This window comes from Patella vulgata, chromosome 5 (genome assembly GCF_932274485.2).
Source record: "Patella vulgata chromosome 5, xgPatVulg1.2, whole genome shotgun sequence".
NCBI lineage: Eukaryota > Metazoa > Mollusca > Gastropoda > Patellidae > Patella > Patella vulgata.
Genome location: NC_065883.2, coordinates 1461064 through 1477560, shown reverse-complemented (window position 1 = coordinate 1477560; position 16497 = coordinate 1461064). Strand labels below are relative to the sequence as shown.

General features: G+C 38.3%; 1 long non-coding RNA gene across 1 annotated transcript; it reads right to left on the bottom strand.

Moving 5' to 3' along the window:
• Positions 1-10224: 10224 nt before the first annotated feature.
• LOC126822759 (uncharacterized) lies at positions 10225-15616 on the bottom strand. The gene is made up of 3 exons (XR_008788346.1): positions 15576-15616; positions 11699-11803; positions 10225-10491 (listed from the first exon to the last, which is right to left on the bottom strand). It is a non-coding gene; the product is annotated as an uncharacterized LOC126822759 (long non-coding RNA).
• Between the last annotated feature and the right edge of the window lie 881 nt (positions 15617-16497).

Genomic DNA, 16497 nt, shown 5'->3' with positions numbered 1-16497 from the left:
GCAAGCCGTATACCTTGCTTGGGACTTGTTGAAGAACGAAGTTGTGCTTAAGTTTTTTCTTGGAACGCATAATAACGTTCTTGTGCTTACAATGAAGTCTACTTAAAATCTAAGCACAAGAACGTTCTTAGGAATTTTCTGGGAACACAAAATAAGGTAAGTTTACTTAAATGAAAAGTCTACTTAAATCTAAGCACAAGAACGTGCTTAAGAATTTTCTAGGAATCGGGCCCAGTTGACTCAATGACAGACCTTATGATACAGCGTGCATGTGCTAGCCGGCCATCTCCCCACCCCCCGATGCAGTAAAGTATAACGTTAAAACTTATTTCATATCATTACAAATTCTGGTTTTATTATTAATACTTCATGCTAAGGTCCGACCTGGGGGGGGGGGGCAGTCATACCGGCTATCTGTTTTCACCAGCTAGTATGTCAAGGTCCTACAAAATGAACATTTTTTTTTTATTAAAATAATCGATCTTTTTAAAAGGGAAATCAGTGATAAGCTACTTTACAAAGCTGATTGTTTACTTGCAAAAAACCAAAAAAAACCCAAAATTTTGTTTATTCACAAAAAAATTGTTTTTTTTACCAAATCAATTGTTTTTCCCAAAACATTCGTTTTTTTCCCAAAACATTTTTTTTTTCCCAAAACATTGTTTTTTTTCCCAAAACATTGTTTTTTCCTCCAAAAACATTGTTTTTTCCTCCAAAAACATTGGTTTTTTTTCACAAAACATTGTTTTTTTTTCACAAAACATTGGTTTTTTTTCACAAAACATTGTTGTTGTTTTTTAACAAAATAATTGTTTACACGAAAACATAATTGTTTACTTTCAAAATAATTGTGTACTTTCAATTTAATTTTTGTTTACTTCCTCAAATAAGTGTTTATGTGTAACACCAACGGTTCAGTTACATCGCAAGAGTTATGTTTTTCGATTCGAATCAAGAATATTTAATCTAATCTAGTCTAAAACCCAATCTAATTAAAACACAGTTCCTATTTCGTTTCGTTTTTTTTTTAGTTTTTTAATCCGTTTTACATTTGGTAGAGGAACTCAAAATTATATAAAAAAACGAAACGGAAGTCCACAAGACAAAATTTTATGTATTTACAATTTCTGGACCATAAAAGCGCAACTTTTCGGGGAAATAATGACGTCACAAGGTATTTAGCGTCATATTATATTTAGTAACTCGTGCATCGCCGATTAGTGACAGACAAGTGTCGTGGACGAGGTAGACTATGCTTGCCTTTTCTAGAGCATTTGATACCACGCCTCACTTATTTGAGATTTGCCATTTAGTCTAGTGTGGTGCTTTCGATTTCCCGCTTGGACGTGGCAAGGAGTAGTGCCACCTTTCCAACCTCGTGGGTTTTCTTCGGGTCCTCCCACTTTTGAAATAAAACTGAACTATATGTTAGTCCCGAAATGACGTGGTTTGTGTCGAATGAATGATTATTTAATGTCAATGAAATTAGTCTTCAAAGGGGCAATAACCCAGAATAATTTATTGTAATTTAACATTTAAAACTCATGTACCCTAATCCTAATAATGCCTATTCTTTATTTCTGAATAATACAGTATGGTGAAAGGGGGTTGGATGGCCGAATGGTTAGTGTGTGTGCGTTGTATCATAAGGTCTGTCATTGAGTCAAGTGGCGTGGTTTCGATTCCTTGCTTGTACGTGACAAAGAGTAGTTTCACTTGTCCAACCTAGTTTGTGTCGAGTAGACGTTAAATCCCATCTCTTTCCTTTCCTCCCTCTCTCCCCCTCTCTCTCTCTCTCTCTCCCCCTCTCTCCCCCTCTCTCTTTCTCTCTCTCTCTCTCTCTGGTATTTCTAGACTATCGATGTAAACAATAAAATTGCCGCAAAATTCTACCACGTCTACTACGAAGAAACAGAAATCTTACCTTGTACAGGTACAAAACAAAACAAAAGGAAAAGAAATAAAGGTGTGAACGTCGCCATGAGATGCTGTCTGTTAGTAAATATACGACTGATAAATTAAATTATTGTTTTATTTTATATGATTATATATAGATATGAATATAGATAAAAACAGTTTAATGATATTGTTCAAGATGGCGTATTTACCTGTAGCACAGGTACATCGACAATCTAAAGGCTCAAAGGTTCATCATGTTGGACATAATTAGACTGGGGTTTAAAGTCCCGTCAATACACTACACATACATGATGATCTGAACAGTTGTACTGGAAGATCGCGTCAGGGGTCATACGAGCGGCTTTTGTCTCATACCGTTAGACATTGATTTATCAATCAGCGTTGACGTTTCAAGTGGTTTACCCTCAGTTCCGCGCACCAAGAAATCGCCGTAACAGACGGTTTCATTGGCTAATCCCTCACTTCAACCAGAACTCTCCCAAATCCTAGTGATCTATAAAAAAAGAAACGAAATTTTTGAACTATAAAAAAAGAAACGAAATAGGATCTGTGTTTGAATCAGATTGCGTTAGAGCCGTATTTACCCATAAACTTAGCAGGCTAAAGCCCAGTGTCTCAAGATCTAGGCAGCCCCTATTTTTACGCTGTCGAATCCTTTTTAAACACACAGAAGAGTCTTAAACAATCGTCATGATAATAATAATAATAATAATAATGATAATAATAACTTTTTTTTGAGAAGGATAAAGGATTAGGCTGCAGAAATTTTTCTATCATCCGGCCCTTCATGAAAATTATAATACAAATTTAGTTTAAAATACACTCATCTGCCTCTAGTTGTGTGTGTGTGTGGGGGGGGGGGGGCACATAAGTACTGGGTATCATCCATTGTTGACTAATTAAATTAGAGAGAAATGGGGTTTAACGTCCACTCTGTGCACGACACACACTAGGTCATTTCGGGACTAATACATGGTTCAATTTTATTTCAATAATTCGCTTGCGCGTAGGGGTCTTTAACAGTGGGAGGAAACCGGAGAACCAGGAGAAAACCCACGCTGTTGGACAGGCGAGCCTATACTCCTTGTCACCTACACCACGCCAGCTGACACAATGACAGACCTGGTGATACAACGCGCTCGCACTAACCATTCGGCGATCCAACATCGTTGTCTAATTAAATGATGTAGCCGACCTTGAACGTTGAGTTATCTATCTATGATTACCATACCATTGTTTCACTGACCTTCATATTGAGTTCAATCACGTTTTAAACGCTTGATCTGTGCTCTCTATATTCATTATATGTTGTTACTCCATATCAGTGGTGCACGGTGGTTGACCTGGAAAGGAACGGTGTCTAGTCCTTCGGGTGGGACCAAAAATCGAGGTCCCATGTTTCTCAATATCAGTGGTGAATGATCGTTGACCTGGCAAGCAACGGTGTCTAGTGCTTCGGGTAGGTCGATAAATCGAGGTCCTATACACAGGGGTGGTTTCGATATTCATAATAAAGTTGTTTCTCCTTATCAATGGTGCACGACCGTTGACCTAGCAAGGAACGGAAAATGAAATGAAATGGGGTTTAACGTCCTATTGTTCTGCTCCGACTGGGCTAATAAAGACGGGCATACGCCATACAATGTGCATGAGGGAAATTTTGCTCGGACAGCGGCGCTACGGCCTACTCTTATATCGAATTCCACCTGCCAAGGGATAATTTACGTGCACAGGTATGGATACACGGGACCTCCGTTTTTCGGCCCATCCGAACGACTAGACAGCTGTCATTATTATTATTATTATTATTATTATTATTATTACCCATTGCTACTCATGTGCGCTTTACAAAAATAGAGTAAAACAATATTACATTTCCATAACAATGATCGTGTGAAGGGGCTTTACGAAAAAAATGAGGAGCGTGGTATGAACGTAGAGCAATCTGATTGGTCGCAGAGGTCTTTATCGGCGTATTAAGAGCGTGACCACGGCGTGACCACGTGCGTTTTCCCGCTCGAATGTATAAATTGTCTTTGTTAACGATTTAATTCACGCGAGAAAATGAACGGATCACAGCGCTAACTGGATACGATAATCTATATCGGGAATGTTGTTAGATAAGATTGATATTTCAAATCAGTTAACCATAGCCATGTAGAAAAACTCATGTACGTTGTACAAATTCGTAGTGTATGGCATGGAGTGGAGTAGGTCGTAGCACCGCTGTCCAGGCAAAATGTCCCCCATGAAACTTTCGTTATTCTGATAGATGCCGACCCCCCCCCCCTCTGATTACACCCACAGTGTGTACATAGCTTGCTTACTCTATAATACAGGGACAGGGCCGTAACTAGCGCAGAGCATCGAGGGGGGGGGGGGCGGGAAGTGTTCTCAGGGGTGCTGTAATATTGACGGTCACTGCATATGTAGGGGTTTTTATGGTCGACAATTATTTCACGGGGGGGGGGGGGCATTTTCAGAGGGGTTGTGGGGGGTCCTATTTTCAGGCCTGCAGATAACACCCACAGTGTGCACATAGCTTATTTGGACTACTGATAAAACCAATTGTTATAATTTGTAAATACAAGTATTGGGATTATTTGGGAATGTATTATCTTATGAGATATTTATTATCACTGCTTATTTCTTCTAAAATGTTCTTAATAACCCCTTGTTAAATAATTTTAATATTTAAATATATTATTCCTGCTGTTGGATAACCTAATAGTTTAACGCGTGCGCCTTAGATCTTAAAATATATCATTGAGTCAAATAGGGTCGGCTGTCCAACCTCGTGAGTTTTCTCCGGGTCCTTCAGTTTTCTCCCATAGCTAAACACCCCTACGAGCAAGCGAATTATTGAAGTCCAATTGAACCATTTGTTAGTCCCGAAATGAGCTACGTTGTATCGAGTGGACGTTTCCGACTGTATTGCATAAACACATCATTTATTACGTACAGTGTTCGCATTACATAAACACATCACGTACAGTCTTCGCATTACATAAACACATATTGCACACATAAATACAACTATAATACATGCTTTATGACGTATATAGTGCCTACATTACATATAAACAATATATGATTTATTACGTTTCTGTATTACATAAAAACATCTGATTTATTACATAGTGTCTGCATTACATATACACAACATATGATGTATTACATAATGTCTGCATTACATATAACATAGTGTCTGCATTACATATAACATAGTGTCTGCATTACATAAACAAAACTATAAACATAATACATGTTTTATGACGTATATAGTGTCCGCATTACATATATACAACTATGATTACAGACATGGTTTTTACACAAGACACCTATCTGTAATAATTGTTTAATCTAATCAAGATTAAATGTACCAGGTACTATCAACTCGATAACAACCATCCTACACCTGTACAATAATATTACATCTGTAATTAGCTATCTATAGATAAACATAAACCCTCTATTGTTACCTGAATACCCTTTTTTCAAGTTCTTCGATAACTTAATTTCACCATAGATAAATAACATTTACATTTAAAAAAAAAAAAAGATTCACTTTCAATATGCTTTTCGCTCAATGTAAAAAAAAATCTCTTTCAGTCATCTAGAGGCGTAAAATCACCCCATGATCCTTATGACAAATTGTTCTATAACTTTCATGAAATTGAACGATTGTTTAGGTGCAGTGACGATACAAGTATATGATATTATCTTATTAACTCTACGAATAATGTATTAATTAATACTACGTGTATAACCTGGCCAGTGTCTTCAAATGAAATAAGTATGTGGTCATCTATACATACAATGACGTAGTAAATACACAACAATGAGTTTGTGGTGTTAGACTCAAATTCCTTATAAGAAGTTCGCATCCCTTTTGTATCTGTTTTCTCTAATTGTTGGGCTTATAACCAGGAGTTTACTGACAGTTAAAGGGACGAGAGACGTGGAACGAGTCAAGAGGCGGGCGGAATGGTTATCTTAAACTATCCATGTACTGTGTTGATGTTATTGTTTATGTGCCTGGCGTAGTTTAGTTCCTGTTCCCGATGTAAATAAATAATATATTTACTAAACTGATCTCTGTTATCACTACTAACAGTGTTACATCTTTGACACCATGACCCATAACCCTACGACCCATGACCCTGTGAACTAGATAACCGGAGAGAGAGGGGGAGCGAGAGAGAGAGAGATGGGTTTAACGTCCACACGACACAAACTAGATAATATTGGGACTAACATATCGTTCAATTTGATTTTAGTAACTCCAATGCGCGTAGAGGTCTTTAGCTATGGTATTTTCGGGAGGGGGTCTTTTAGTCTTTTACAATTATTTTTTAATATATTATCTGATTGGTGGTTTCCAGACTCTGGAGATTCGGTACTCAGGATATACTTTAGAGAGCAACATACACAGTCCGTGTTTAAAAACATACCTCGTGCTAGGGAGGAGAGAGCCCCCAGTCCGTGACTACGGGGTCGAGGGATTTCTTACTTATTTTGTAACATAGTTTAGTCAGAAAGATATCAGCAGCGGTTTGTTGAAAACATTAGAGAACAATCATAAAAGCTTATAATCATCGGAAACAAGTCAGTGGTTATTATAACACGGAGTTTAATCTTCACTTGAAAATTACAGACACGAACAGCGGCACCACTCTTATATTGGTTCTTTTACGTGCACGCCAATGTGTACATGGGATCTCGGTTTTTCGTCTCATCCTAACGACTATATGTTGTCCCTTGAACTACACTTCGTATGACACCACTGACAAGGGGACCACGCTGGAAAATCCTGATTAACTTTCTCAGGCCAACACCAGGATCGAATACCGGACTTCCGGGTTAGTGAACCAATTTCTTACTCACTAGGTCAAGGTAGCTCCCTACAAACGTAGTACGCACCATGGACACTATTGAGCTAGTCTCAAAACATCGTCCAACCCGGGGAGCCACAATAATTGACAGTCACCCCAAGAAATGAACCGATAAACAGCCCCAACCTCTCGTTAATGAATTAAACAAGATTGGCGCGGCGCCTAACTTGGACAAATTTGTCTTCAACTATGCATGCACACAAAAACCTTTATCACTGAGGTCGGCGGCCACCTTAAAACGGGGCCATAAAGTGGTTCGTCTTGAACCTACATCGACTAAGAGTGCTTCACCCACCACTTAACGCCATCACCGTTACACATCCACACGTACCGTCTATTTATAGCAATTCTCTCTCTGTCTCTTTTCTCCCCTTTTGCATGCCCATTTTTGTTGATTTTTTTTGGTCTAGAATGGACGAAGAGGGTTTGAATTAATATTTTCTGTCAGGTTTTGGTAAATATTCATGATTTTGAGGCGGAAGGATAACGGGGTTATCAGTTTGGCTACGGTGATATGTATGGCAACTATTTATATGTTTTTAGTATGCTTCTTCAAGTTTGTGTATCTCAAAATTTTGGTGGTCAACTTCATACAAATTTTAGTGCAAAGACATGACCATTTGTTCCTCTGTCTGTGGTGAAAAGCATTCAGCCCAACGAAAATTTGGGGAAAAGTTGGAGGTGGGCAAAGAGGCCAGAATTAACATTGAAGTCAATGGGGAAATTAATGGTGGTCTGCCTCCAGTTAACAAATATGGATTGTCGCCCTTTAATTGGTGTCCAACGAGACTCTTTACACAGTCACCACTATTTTATGGAGTATAATTAAATTTGTATAACCATAACATAAACACCATTCTAGAACTTTTAATTTCTACCCACATTTACTACAAAGCCGAGTTTATATTCTTTGAAATGCAGCCAATGGGTTTGAATATACCTCGTTAGTAGAATTCCATGTTATCAAATGAATAATTAATTTCTAATCCACAAAGACCGTCTAGTTAAACAATAAAACCGATCGCCATGCGTGGGTGGCGCACTGTCAGGCCTGTAGCTAGTCCAAAACTGTGGGGGGGGAGGGGGGGCAAGGGACGCCGATAGGGCTTCTGGTCTGGGTGCGCCCATGTACCTATACACGGTCACCGTGGACCGTGGGGTGCTCTTCCCCCAGAAAATTTTGCACCTGAGGAGAGGAACTATGAAAGTGACGGAAAATTTCAATTTTGAGACTGGATCTGCGATATTATGATATTTTGATATGAACATTATAAACTTTTGAAGGAAGAATACGACTTTAGCATACTTATAATAATTTATAAGTAAATGAAAAGTTCGGGTTTGAGTGCGACTTGTTTGAATATTGAAGATTATTACTTGAATCAATCTCACTCGGCATGATGCATCATTATAAGACGCCCCCCTCCCCCGAATCCATACCATTATGGGCGCCCCTCCGGGATAAGGCACCCCATAGATCACGTCATTTGGGCGTCCCATCAATCAAGTTGTGGTGTTAATCGTGTGATTCAATATGAGCGCCTCACCATTTGGTGGGCGCCTCATAAATAACGACATGATGGGCGAGGCGCCCATAAAACCAAGAGACATTGGTTGTACACCCTGCCATACTGATATGGGCACATTGTTCTTTAGCCTGAGTGTCTTTATGATGTCCACCAGCACACGAACACGGGGAGCTATCCGACAGGTGTAAGAGGTATTTCATTTACTTTTTGGTAACAGTTAATTGAGGACACCTGTTTCCATCAGGTGCTATTTCAATAAAGGAGTAATCTAGGGTCTCAGTTGATGATCCATTTCACAAGCAAAGCCCATGTAAAAATAGAGAATGCCTTTCTTTAGTCTCAGTATTCAATCTTTTGTCATTTTCGATGAGCTGAACCCCGATTGGTGTTGCTAATTTACTCCTGTAGTATTGTCAAATCATAATGTTGTTATTGATCAAATGAAAATGTTAAAACATCATGAAGATTATCAAAAGAAAATGAAAGATTACACTGATAAACGTAGAAATGCGACATCACATAATTTTAAAATTGGTGATATAGTGTATATGGCGAACTTGAACCCAAGTAAATTACAATCAAACTTTAATAGTATAAAATATGTTATTTTCAAATTTTTTGCTAATGAAACTGTTGAAATAGTGAATACAGAAACCGAAGTTTAATATATATATATTATAAATGTAAAGTTTTTAAGACTAGTACCTAGTGAAAATTATGACATTTTATTAGATAGTGATATGACAGTAGATTTGCTAGAACCTAAAGAAAACGTTACAGCATCGAAGAACAAAGATTCATTTAATGTGAGAAAATCTAAAAGAGTGAGAAAAAATAATAGAGATAATAATTTTGTGTATTATTATAACTGTTGATTGAAACATTTCAGTAAAAAGAAGTTTATTTAAAAGAACATTTGTATTTTCAAAGTATGAAAATTTAAGATTATTTTAAATAGATTTATAATGTGTATTGTTAAAACTTTATTTAAAGATATAGTTTTAATTTAAATTAAGGAGGAATGTAGGATTGTCAAATCATAATGGTGTTATAGATATAAGGGAGATAATTACTGTAAAACAAAAGAAAGGAGTTATCCTAAGAAAAGATGGAGACAGGTACGCATAAAACCAGAATTTAGAAGACAATTAAGAATAAATAAACAATGTAACAATTGTATCTTAGTTAAACGATTCTCAAACGAAGGCACGACACAGCAACTCTTAATGTGCATACATAAAAACGTACGGAAAGAATAAACCTTTATTAATGTAAAGCTCGTCTGATGGACGGAATATTATCAAAATATTACAATAGGTTTCACATAATAATAAAACGGGACATGGGTGTATTATTATCACAAAACGCTTGCTTACAGTAGGATTAAGGAGAGGCCTAACTATTTATCAATCTGATTAAAACACAGATCCTATTTCGTTTCGTTTTTTATAGTTCAAAATTTCGTTTTACTTTTCTTTACTACACTAGGATCTGGAAGGGTTGTTATATTACCGGCGTTTTGGTTAAAGTGAGGGAAAAGCCAATGAAACGGTCTGTTACGACGACTTCTTGGCGTGCCATGCACGGAACTGTGGGTAAACCACTAGAAACGTCAACGCTGGTTGATTAATCAATGTCTGACGTGTTAGGGTCAAAATCCGCTCGTACGACCCCTGACGTGACCTCCCACTACAACTGGTCAGATCGAAAGTATAAAATAACGAAACTATATATAGACCTGTATTTTAATCAGAATGATTGTCTATATAATATTTATATTATGTACGCCATCATAGCTAATGATACTGAAACCATGACAACAGCACGGGACAACGGTGCAGCATTATGGTTTCTTGTAGCTGTCGAAGGTGTAGTTATAGGATTCTTTCCTGGTGCTGCCGTAAGATTCTGTCCTGGTGCTGCCGTGGTACTATTTCCTAGTGTTGCCGTAAAATTCTTTCCTGGTGTTGTTGTAAAATTCTTTCCTGGTCCTGTCGTAAAATTCTTTCCTGGTCCTGCCGTGCGATTCTGTCCTGGTCCTGCCGTAATATTCATTCCTGGTCCTGCCGTGACATTCTGTCCTGGTGTTGCTGGTACACCTGCAGCTATGTTCCCTGTTCCTGCCGGAGATGTAGCTTCTACGCTACCTATAAATAACCAGGTTTACAATGACAAAAAGTACGAAATGACCCAGGAGTGGTACCCATTGCACTAGCTTATGAAACAAAGAACTAACACATACTATCTAACTTCGACAAAATTCTTAATAATCCTTGTTTTTACAATGCTGTTCTGTAAAAAATCGAAAAGACCCCCCCCCCCCACTTCCTATCATTGTACTCCTGGGGGTGGGGTTGTATGGCTAAATGGTTAGCGTGTGCGCGCTGTATCATAAACTCTGTCATTAAGTCAGATGACGTGGCTTCGATTCCCCAGTTGTACGTGACAAGTAGTAGGGCCGCCTGTCCAATGTCGTGGGTTTTCACCGGGTCCTCCGGTTTCCTCCTACTGCTAAAGACCCCTACGCGAATTATTGAAATATAATTGAACCATATGTTAGTCCCGAAATGACCTAGTTTGTGTCAAGTGGGTGTAATCATGTCACAGTTCTGTCGTGACGTAATTAAACATGACCACCATGTTCAACTGTCGTGGTTGGTTTCGATATCTTCGTATTATGTAGACGCATGCGCTGTAACCTTTCCACTCGATTGTTACTATTCGGGGGAGAATTTAATACCTTTCCCTGTTGATTCTCTCAATTCCAAATATAGTAACAATCGACTGAAAAGGGGGCATGCGCCAACTGAGCACGAACATATCCCGATCATGATAGCTGAAACATATTCGTTGTGTTTAATTAAGTCACGATTCTACTCACACCACCTCCGTTGTCGGAGGACTGAATTCAGCGTCACTCGATTACAGTATTCTGTCAATTCGGGACGTTCCGGACTGACAATCGAGTATCCCAAGTAGGGTGTTCTGGTGGATTATCTCTATTAGACAATTGATGGGTCTTGCGCCTGTTTGCTCACTACACTTATTATTTTAGCGTTTTCCGAGATGCTATCCGGATTATCGCCCTTATTGTTTAAATTGTTTGACGTTCTAATTCATGACGTAAAGCGCAGTGGACGCTTATGGCTGGCCCCCGGATCCATTCACTTGATTTGATATTTGTTTATTTGGTGCAATGTCTATTTTCTGTCTTGTCCGCAGGTTTATCTTGTAGATTTTTGCTTTGCGTGTAGTGCGGTCCTCCTGCACTTACTATAAGTTTTGAATGGCCCAGTTAGTGTTGAATGGAAAGGCTTTCATTAACTTGCTGGAATATGAAGATATGATACCAACCTGTCACCATGGAGACGACAATAACCACAGCTAGAATATATATTATAACAAAAGTCTTCATGTTTCGATATAAAAACAAGTTCTGGAACTGAAAGTTTTTCAAATCTGAAATTGAAAAGAAATGTAATTCATTTCAGGGTTTAATCCGAGTTGAAAAATTTGCTCAAATTGGTTAACATATCTTCCTGTGTGGAAGAGGCCGATCAAAATGTTTCAGCGAAATCATGGGTTGTGTTGTGGATGTCGATTGTTGACTTTTAATTCATCATATCTCTGTAAATACTGAAAGGAATTCAACCATTTTAGAGCTGATATTTATATTATAGATTTGTCTTTCATAATATTGTAGTTTACAAAAGGTTGACAGTTCCTCAAAATATGATAACCAGGGGCATTAAGCTGCTTCACGGGGTTTCGTTCCAGACAGCTGTTAGATACGTTGTATCATCAGGTCTGTCATTGAGTCAACTGGCGAGGTTTCGATTTCCGGTTTCCTACCACTGCTAAAGACCCTTACGCGCAAGCGAGTTATCGAAATAAATTTTAACCATATATTAGTGCCGAAATGACCTAATTTGTGTTGAGTGCACTTTACCCCCCCCCCCCGCCTCTCTGTCTCAGTTTGGTCACTTATCTCTCTCGTTTGATATGTACAAACATGTTGGGTTGTACAATGCATATCGTTAGTTTAGTAATCCTGGTTACCCAACCCCGTATATTAACCTAGTAACGTTATCAATAGGTATTATTTGAATTGTGACCCTGCAGCTACTTTTATTATATTTTTTCATTTCGTCATGTCAACACGGATTAAATCAACTTTAAAATGGTAACCTGGGTGCTATTTACACCAGGGGCTGGGCCCTAATCGCTGCTAATCTTCTTGTTGGACTGACGCCATTAGAAAAAAAACCCTCCAAAGCTCTCCAGTTCATGCATAATCGTCACGGAACTTGACGTACTGTTCTCTGGACAATTGCGCATATATGCCACAATTATATAGATAAAGATATATTTATATCGAATTCCAACTCCCAAGAGATCTTTTACGTGCACTCCAATGTGTACAAGGGACCTCGTTTTTTTCCATACCATCCGAACGACTAGGCAGCTGTTCTCATCAGGCCTTCCACTGACAAGGGGCAAGCACGCCGGAAAATCGCGATGAAATGAAATGAAATGGAATTTAACGTCCTACTGTTCTGCTAAATCCCGATTAACTTTCTCGACCAAAACACTAGAGAGCTAGCGTCTTACCCACTTAGCCACCGTGGATCTCGGGGCCATATACGTTTATGAGTCAACTGGCGTGGTTTCGATTCCCCGGTTGTACGTGACAAGGAGTAGGGTCGCCTGTCCAACCTCGTGGGTTTTCTCCGGGTCCTCCGGTTTCCTCCCACTGCTAAAGACCCCTACGCGCAAGCGAATTATTGAAATAAAATTGAACCATGTGTTAGTCCCGAAATGACCTAGTTTGTGTTGAGTGGACGTTAAACCCCCCCCCCTCTCTCTCTCTCTCTCCCTCTCTGTCTCTCTCATATACATTTATACTAGTTTGTTGAAGCTTGATAAATACGAACATACTGTTTTTTATGTTGTTATCAGATAAGGGATATACCGTATCGATCAAGATGTCTCGAGGGATTAAGATAATGCAGGTTTTGGGACGTTCCATTGTGTGTCCGGTATCTCACACAGGGGTGTGGTGGAGAACAGGATCCACAAAAACAAAATAATAATTATATCGTTAGGGGTTCTGGGAGTACTCGCCCCCTCCCCCTCCCCCCTTCCACACCGAATAATTTTAGACTATGACTATGTTGATGTGTACCATATCTCAAACACGGTATATGTTTGAGCATAGAACTATTTTTAGAAGGATCAGTCGATATGCACCCATTTTAAGAACCAATCTTTGCTACGTCCATTCTCGTTCGTCTATCCCAGGCATGCGGGTCGACACAACTCTACAGAATGAGTAATAGCTGATTCCCATAAACAAGCTAGTACAAAATATAGTTAAACTAGAGATAACCACATAACAGGGCCATCTAGCTGTACCCAGACATACGAACATAGACAGCATACCACAGAGATTCCACATCTAGCTGTACCCAGATATACCGTACATAGATACACAGCATACCACAGGGCAGGGCAATCTAGCTGTCCTTAGACAGACCTGAACCCTGTGGCTGTTTCACAAAAACTTAAGCTAAAATCACTAAAATAGATTTTAACCTAAAATCAAATTGAAATTTTAAATTTTATGCGTTTCACGAAGATCGATTGTAACATAAAATGCAATTTTAAAAGGTTACAATTGCGCTTGCGCCCGCGCATTGCACATTTCCGTTCAGGGCACTTAGCGTATAAGCAAATACGCTTCGAAACTGAAAACTGTTGACAGGTTGAACTAACGGTTACAATATAAATGGGGAGGGTTTCATAGGTTGTACCAATTTCTGCACATGGTCAGACAGTCGTAGAGAGATCAATTAAATGAGTTTATTGCGTATTATTCGTTTCGCCTTGAACTTGCATCCTGCTTTCATGACCTTGGCATTTGATTTATGATATTTTGGATAACAGAAGCTATTGCGAGTTATCACAAACATATGATATTTGTGACTCAAACTACTAATCTAGGCTGTAATTTTTTTTGTGTCGAATTTTAAAAGTATTTAACAACTTTGAAACTAATCCACCAAATATCCGATGTTCCGATGTCTAGATCTGAAATGTCAGTCCCATAAACCCTTTCAATGATACCAGAATGCCACACTTCTTATTGAATAATGCCTATCTATCTTACTCAATTAAAATGATTTTTTCCCCAAGATAAAATATCTTTGACTCCTAAAACTTCTCTGATATAGGTTGTGTTATTAACGTAAGCCTTCATTAAGAAATAATAATAAAGTTATGATATTAGAATTTAATTTCAAATAGGCCTATAAAATTTTTTCAATAAACAGATTTGAGATTATTGATTTATCTTGTTACAAATCATCATAACCCCAAAAACATTTGAGTAAATACTTTACATATGACATTTCTAATATTATACGCCTTTAGGTCTTCTCATATCAAGAAATTGGCCATTTTAAACCATTGTAAACGAAGATATTCTTCCCATGACATTGGATATGAAGTGATTTTTTTTTTAGTGTTGGGGTTCTTATTTGGGGCGCCATCTAAATGCTTAAATGCCTTACAATAAACGGGTACAATGTAGCTGTATTTACCATGCAATATTACGAAATTGAATGAGGATTATTTTTGTAAATGATGGAATGTTAAAATTATGTAATCCAGGCCATTGGCAATGTTATCATTATTCCAAATATATCTATATGTCGCAATAGATCTCACAACGTAGCCCTAATCATTGTTTGTTAATGTGGCGATTTTAAGTTAGGAGTGGGTGACGGCTGTCCTAAGTTAAATTTGATTCTAGGTTAGTGAAACGCCACTATTTACGATAAGATAAAATTTTAACTCACAATATAATTTTAGTGGATTTTATCTAAAATGCTTAAAATCGTTTTGTGAAACTCATCTATCTTAAGTTAGGATGAAATTTTAGTTTAAGGCGATTTTAAGGAGATTTAAGTTTTTGTGAAACTGGACCCAGCTGCACGTCATGACTACTACAACAAAAGTTAGACTCTCCGCAAAATAATGTTCGATGTGACGCCTCTACTAGTATAAAACAATTTGGAATCGAAAACGACACTGCTCGGGGACAATTCACACATCGACTTAGAAATAAGACATGAACCACCTCGGCCAACATCGAGTTCGATCCCGCAGCCCCAAGGCATCAACTAAAAACTTTGTTTAAAAAAAGTTTTACAACGCTTTCAATACTTACGTGTGATTATACGGTCTTGTTTTCTGTGAATTATCTCGAATATATCAGTACTTAAAAATAAATGTTATTTTTATCAAAAGCACTGTGGTTTTATCAGATAGTTTGATGTTTGTTGTAGTTGTTACTATGGTATTAAAAAACACAACTGATAACGCAATAATTCAAACGTTTTAGCACAGAAAGGAGATAACCTTTCAAAACCTAATATATAAATTATATAATTTCCAGGGGAGCTCGGAGGGGACGGGAGGTCTTGGGGGTTTGTATGGACAGAATATAGCAAATGCAAACGGGGCAACAAAAATTTGTTAGCCATATGAACCTCTCGAATGAGACGTGGTATCCGATGATTACATTGTGTCTCAGCTGTCATTATTTACCGAAAAACGAAACAACTAAACGTCACTCTATTTGGTTTGGAAAGCACAGTGGCTCAGTCAGTAAGCTGATAGCCCAGAAAGCTCTTGTGTGGTTTCAACATGTCAATGGAACCGGTCGGGAAACCGGGTACAAAGCCCGGACAGTGGCTCAGTCAGTAAGATGATAGCCCAGAAAGTTCTAGTGTGGTTTCGGAAACCGGGTATGAACCCTGGGCAGTTGAAATTCGAAATAAAAGTAGCCCGTATATGTCCCGTATGAACGTCTTCATTAGCCCCAATGGAACAGAAAGGACATTAACCCTCATTTCATTTCGTTATTTTGTAGTATAGGCGAAATGAAATAAACTGGGGTTAGCATTCAACTTTTCGGCACCAAATGTAAACGAATGTAAACCATACACAGTGCTAAGAGCGAAAATTTGCCTGAATATCGGTGCTACGACCTAATCGTATTAGAATAACGGGGGCGGGGGGGGGGGGGTAGCACGTGCTCGCTGTATCATAAGGTATGGCATTGTGTTAACTGGCGTGGTTTTAATTCC